This window comes from Miscanthus floridulus, chromosome 6, assembly GCF_019320115.1.
Source record: "Miscanthus floridulus cultivar M001 chromosome 6, ASM1932011v1, whole genome shotgun sequence".
Taxonomy (NCBI): domain Eukaryota; kingdom Viridiplantae; phylum Streptophyta; class Magnoliopsida; order Poales; family Poaceae; genus Miscanthus; species Miscanthus floridulus.
In genome coordinates, this window is record NC_089585.1 from 68,448,474 (window position 1) to 68,455,390 (window position 6,917).

Sequence of the window (6,917 nt, forward strand, 5' to 3'; positions counted from 1 at the left end):
CACCCATCTCATCGGGCCATATTTGGACGGTGGGTCACCATACTAGCAGCCACTGCTTGGTGGTGTTGTCTTGTCTTCGCTGCATGGAGCAGGGATGGCGTCTGACCGGGCTGAGAGGACTCCTGTCCCCTCAATCCTTGTGGAGTCAGTGCGGCATGCCTGCTCTTGTCAGATCGGGCGTGCCTGGCAGATTCTGATCTCTCTCGGTTCCTCCTAGGGGCCGGGATGGAGGAGAGGTTGTGTGATGTTACGCAGGCGTGCGGTGAAGGCAGAGAGAAGAGGTCGTGGTCAACCCTTGCCTTAGTGCTTGGCCTAGGTCCATATAGCTTAGCTGGGCCTCGATCATTCAGGGCTTATACCAGCTCATGTACCATGGGCCGCCCGAGCGGTTGACTAATCCATGCCTTGAGATACCCGAGGTATCATAATCCCGACAGTAGCCCCCGAGCGTTTTTGTGATCTCGAAGTGATCGTGAAAGCACTGATACTTTTGTGTGCTAGATGTAGGTTCGAAGTCGTGGTTGGTCTGAGCTTCAGTGCTCAACCCCTTGTAGGCTAGTGCATTCAATGCGATAGGTGGCTGTTACGTCCTATCCTGTCAAGCCATCTTGACGGTGAGGTACGTGATTGTTGAGCCTAACAGTGTCAATGTGCTGCGTATCGGGGTTCATGATCCGGGCATTGTCGAGTGGTCTTGTCGATGTTGTACCGGCTCCGCCTTTGGGAGGATCTCGATTTCCCTGACCTTACTCGGGCATCTGACATTGGCTGTGAGCTCCTGTGGTTCGCCACGCGGCACGGGGGTCTAGGGCTGCTCAGTCCACCCTTGACCTATAAATAAGGTCCTTCCTATCATTTGAACCACTTCCAACCATGTCCTTTGAATATGCTTGTAGCCTTCCTAAAGGCTAAGCTTGAGAAAGAGGGAGAGAGCGAGAGAGTATCTCTGAGTAGGTAGTTTTGAGCATGCAACCTACTGGGTTACCCTGACTGTCTGCTTCATCGATCCCTCCTAGAGAGGTCATGGACCTCTGATGGTTTGTGAGTCTCTAGAGCTGGCCTTAGGTCTTGGACCTAGGACATAGGGAGGAGTTGGTCGTGGCTTGGCCTAGACTTCTAACGGGGTCACAGGGACCTGACTCTGTTCTTTCCCTATCGTCCTTTCTGACCCTCGAGGGGTCATGTTGCCTTGTTACTGGCAAGTTTGGTTTCACCCCACGTGGGGAGAGGCCCGTCCACCATAACCACTGCGATCGGAGCGGTGCGTCTCAGTTGGGGTCGATAGGTAATTTGAGTGGGACCTGATATCCTCCACAATTCGATGTGAAGGTTTGGCTATGCCTCAGTCATGAGACGTCCCATAAATCATTCGGCCGTCAAACCCATCGGTCCCCGACCACCTCCGCAATGGTCAGAGGGAAAGATGCCTTCCTCCTAGAGGTGGTCAACTCGAGCGACTTCGAAGCAGATGACTCGAACATAGGGGGAGATGGTCGAGAGGCTTCGTGCCATCGATAAGAGATGCAGGGTCCATTTTGCCCTACCCTTATCCCTCTGTGGCCTCGAGCCCTTCTAAGGGTTGGCCCAAGAGTAGGTTTAGGGGGTGGTTGGCCTCCTTGGTCACATCGTGGCTTAATGGTGCCCACTCATGAGCAGTCGTGCACTGCAGAACATGGGCACATGAATCGAAATGATATGGAAGAAATGGGAATGTGTAAGGCTTACTTGGTTCTCACCGCACCATGGGCAACCGCCGCTCCGCCTTTCCTTCGTTCGCTCCTCCTGTGCTGCAAAATTTCCAAAATGGTTAATAAATCTAGGCAAGTGCACGTGAGCCTGAGGTATCTGTTGTGGCTATAAATACGCTAGAGTGGTGCAGCAAGGGAAGCATCTGCTTCTGGTCGCCCGCTCCGCTGCTTCCATGTCCTTGTTCTTGGGTGCTCGGAGACTCTCCTTTCAACTCATGCATGGATCGTGGCAAGCATCTGCGGGAGGAGTCACCGGAGGCAGGTGGACCACCGCCACACCTTCGAGCTCTTCTACATGAATAGGGGTGAGTATTTAAGCAATGTTTTGAGGTTAGGATTGACCTCTGTTGATTGGTGATGCTTCTAGGGCTATTTCCCACGCCGCATCATGTGGGGCCGCTGGCGCTGTCCGTGCCGTGACCCCATAGATGGTGGGGTCGAGCTCATCCTCTTTGTTGTCATCGTCCTCAGATGACCAACAGGAGTTCCACGACCTCATCCATGGGGCAGACGAGGCCTCCCAGCGCTACTCCGACACCACCCGTGATGTGGGCCGGCTAGAGCACTACCTCGACACCATCAGGGTGGCCCTGTCGCCTCGAAGAGGTAGACCACCAATGCCTAGGCCCACATCATGGGTAAGGGTTTTCTCCATCTTGTCATTCTATCTAACATCCGTAGCTTATGACCTTCATGTCATCTGTTGCTAGCGCTGGAGGAGCAGTTGGCAGCCTCCCACCATGAGACAGAGGAAGCCTATCTCTGGGAGGCTCTTCTATTGGAGGACTGTGAGTGCACTGTGGTGGCAGGGATCCGGTAGGGAGCTAGTGTTGCCCTCGCTGCTGGAGCTCGGGTTCCCGGACCATGCCGAGCAGGAGGAGCGGGTGGAGTTGGTCGATGACTTTGCTGCCACCGCGGCCGCGTCGTGGCTACCATGAACATGGACAACATCCTTCGCAGTAGTGGCCAAGGGCCTTAGGTTGTACCTAGGGACCTTTGATAAATAAAGAAATCTTCTTAGTTTGTCTGTTTCGATTTCTATTCTTTATTTTGCTGTCGATCTACCTTGATTGTCGATGATTTGGTCGTTTGATATGCTATCGTCGCATGACCTTGCTAGAGGATTGATTCACGTGGCTTTGCCCAATGCAAATCCATTTTCATGACCGAAGCATTGTAGGACAGATCTGGTGGCTTCATGCTTGCCCTCGACCTCTCTGCTTTAGGCCACAATGATGCTTTCCTTCCCTTTTCCTTGTGCGCGGGTGCGTGGCCTTGTGTAGGTTGGCTCTTGGGGTTTGGCTTCATGTGATGCACATTGATACATGATGTACCATGGTGTAGCTCCTGCGAGTGAGTCGTGTTGATCGACACGTGCCAATCGACACAGGTCACTTGAGAACGAGGGTGTAGCCAAAATGTCACTTTTGATGTGCACTTCATGATGCGTCATGGCGGTTGCATCACGATCTCTGGGTGCAGGGAAGAATTTGAATAAATGATTACATACGAAAACTCAGTTTGGGAGACTCCTTTCTTGGGGCAATTTTGATGCGAACACTGGACATTCACGCCGCTGACATGGCCCTTGGTACCCATGGTGTTTGGTGCAGCGAGGCCTAGAACATGTGGCTCATCGAGTCGAGGAGTGCGCTGTGTCATGAGCCCTCTAGAGTTCATCGACCGCATCACCCTCACACTGAGTTATCACAGGTCCATCACACGCCATGGTTGAGGTCACTAGGCACGACCTCTGCGCACTCCCCTACCGAGTAGGGAAGTAACGCTCGGGCCCAGCTCTTAGGGGTTGCTCCTCAAAGCTTAAGTCTGGCATGGCGCTAGTCATTGCCGCTGAAAGGATCAAGATGCCCAAGAGGGGGGGGTGAATTGGGTTAATTCTAAATTTCTTTGCAATAATTAAGTCCTACGGTTGGACCAATTAACCCCTTGTGCCTAGAAAGTGTTTCTATTGATCTATTGCACAAAAGTTTAGCAACCTATGTTCTAATCCTATTCTAACATGGCAATTCTATGAATGTAAATGACAAGAATTGAATTGCTCAAAGTAAAGAGAGAAGGAGGAACGCGGTGATGTTTTGCCGAGGTATCGGACAGTCGCCACTCCCCACTAGTCCTCGTTGGAGCACCCGCGCAAGTTTGTAGCTCCCCCTTGATCTCCGCAAGGATCAAGTGCTCTCTATGGGTTGATTCTTTGACACTCTATCATGGTGAATCACCCACAACTGCTCACAACTTGAGTTGGGTCATCCACAAGCTCTGCCAGGATGATCACCAAACTTCCCAATCACCACCAAGCCTATCTAGGTGATGGCTATCACCAAGAGTAACAAGCACGAACTCTCACTTGACTACGACAAGTCCTAATGAGAAGGGTGGATGCACACTATGCTACTCTTGATCTCACTAATGAGGGCTCTCTTTGGGATTCTCAAATCTCAATCTCCTCACAAGGACCTTGCTCTTGGATCATATACCACCTTTTGGTGATTGATGACAATACCACCTCGAGTATGTGAAAGAGTTGAGGTTTTTAACATGCTTGGATCATATAAGCTTTTGTCAATAAGAACAAAAGAGTTAGGCAAGCTTATATGGCACAAGCCAACATAATGTACTCCAAAGGTATGAAATAAGCATGAGTACAAGTAAAAAAAGCTCATCTGCATCGGAGTAAAATGCGAAAGCAAAGAAAATAGGCATAACACAAGTGATATGACATTTAAATGATTCAAAGTAGAGAGCACACATGTCACATATCACATAAATATCAGGATCACATTAATATCACGATTACGATCAAACTTAAGTAGACAATGCATAATAGTAAACATGAATGCATAATGTATCACACATAAAACTCCAAATGTAATAGATAAGCTAAGCTCCCCCTAGATAAGTAGTCGCTCCCCCTAAGTCTAACATACTCGACCCCTCTCCCCCTTTGGCGTCAAACACTAAAACCTAAGGGTCGGTCAGCAGGGCTACAGCGGACAAGTTGGGTGCTGAGGTACGAGGAGTGAGCTAGAACCATGTGCCTTCATCATCTAATCCTGAGCTCTAAGTTGTCTAACCCTCTGTAGCTAGAAGTGATGCTGAAGCGGTCTAGGTCAGATCTAGAACTGGCGCTGCCTGCTCTGATGATGCAACAGACGAAGGGAGCATCTCTGTAGTCCTAGTAATAGGTGCAACTGTGGAAGGACCTAGGACATGTAGCTCTAGCGAAGTAGACTGCCCTATCAACTCACTAAATGAATCACCAAGGCTCCTAGAAACTCAGAGTAAAGCCCATATGAAGAGGAGTGAACTACGGGGCTGGCACTGGCAAAGCAAACCACTGGGACACCTGCTAAGTAGGTGAAGGAAACTGTGGCACTGGTGGTCCCTGACTCTAAAGCCCACTAGGCTATAAAGCTGGAGTCATAGAAGTGGTGGCAGGCTGACCAAGCTAGGGTGAAGGCTATGGCGGTGGAGCCCCAATAGCTGTCACAACATGCTACATAAACCCAAGTAGCTGCTGCTGCATGAGAAGCTATTGTTGATGCATGGCCTGCTGCTGCTGCTGGATTGCCTGTTGCTATCGTTGGAACTCATCCTACCAAGTCTAAAACTGTGCAAATGTAGTGGCGGTCTCCTATGCCTAGCGAGCCTGATCCTACCTCATCCGCTCAAGTATGGCAAGTAGAGCGGGGTCTGTCTATGGTGCAGGTGGAGCTGAACTAGAGCTACCGGCCTCATGGTCATGTCATCGTGGAGGCATATGAGGGATATCGCGGTAGTACTCATCTGAGCTATCACTGGGGTTGCTCTCGACCATCCCCTCCCGCTGAGCATCAAGCTACTCCTCCTCTATAGCTGCTATGCCCCTGATGGTCTCATCCTACTGAGTTGCAGTCTTTGGCACCTCTAGACATCGGCTCGACTGGCTAGGTGTCCTCACTACATTATGATGGATCATCTGAGTCATGTTGTATGCCGGGAACTCTGTAGTAGCACCACTATACTCTACCAGCATCTCAGGTGGCCTCACTAGTAACTACCCTGTGGATCAAGAATGTAATCCAGTGAGCATATGGTAGCTACCTATGACCCCTGAACCCCTCTGCAATAGTATCCTCTATCTTAAAAAGAAGGAGATCCTAAATGTCAAACATAGTCTGCTGCATCAGAGAGTTCAGTAGCCATAGTTGTATGCGAGTCAAGCCCTCATGATACCCCATCCTCAGAAGCAGGGTCCTCCTCATAATAGCATCTAGCACTCTAGCTATAGGAGTGAGATCACTAGGTGTCCTGCTCGACCCCTCGCCGAATGGCTCTATAAAGCAATGGTGGACTAGATCTGTAGGGGGCACCATACCACCATGAGGGCGTCTAGGGGGCTCTATCTGTCCATAGCAAACCTCATGAAGCTAGACTGGCTGCTCTTGAAGCCTGAGAATCTCTCTGACCCTAGAGCTCATTAGCCTATAATCTCTGCCTCTAAAAGCAAAGTGAATGAATCTATGCTGTGGGTCAATCTAGAGTGAAGCATAGAACTGACAGGACCCAAGATGGAACATATAAGCCTTGTCCATCCAAGTAAATCTATTAGCCCTAGGCAGGTAAGCTAGGTAAGGGCTGAATATGCTCTCTAGCTACTGCTACAATGGACTCAATGTTGCACACCCTCTGAGATCTAAATACAGCCCCACTGTTAAGATATGCATTATAAAAGTCTTTCTGCAGTGGTGTGTAGAAGCCCTCTGAAGCTCGATCATCCCTCCTCAGCGGGAACCACTGCTCAAAGTCCACAAATCTGAGCTGCTAAACCTGCTTGGTTGTGGTGGCCCTCAAATCCAAGTGAGTCACTGAAGGTGGACCCTATGGTCTAGGCGGTGGACGTGTACCTCTCCGCTGTGTCTCTAACCTCGGTGTGACTGGAGCATGGGTACGACCAGAGTGGCGAAGCTGTGGCTGAGGTGCCTGCTCTGTCTCCTTGTCCTGCTCTCCCTCCTAAGTCTGCTCTGCTGGCTGTGGCTACTGTTGTGACTCCCCCTGAGGCTGACTCTCATCAATAGCCACACGTCATCCTCCAACCATGATAGTCCCAGCTGGACAACCATGACGGTGCTCAACCTGCTCAAGTGTAGCCCTCATAGATGGAGAAAGCTG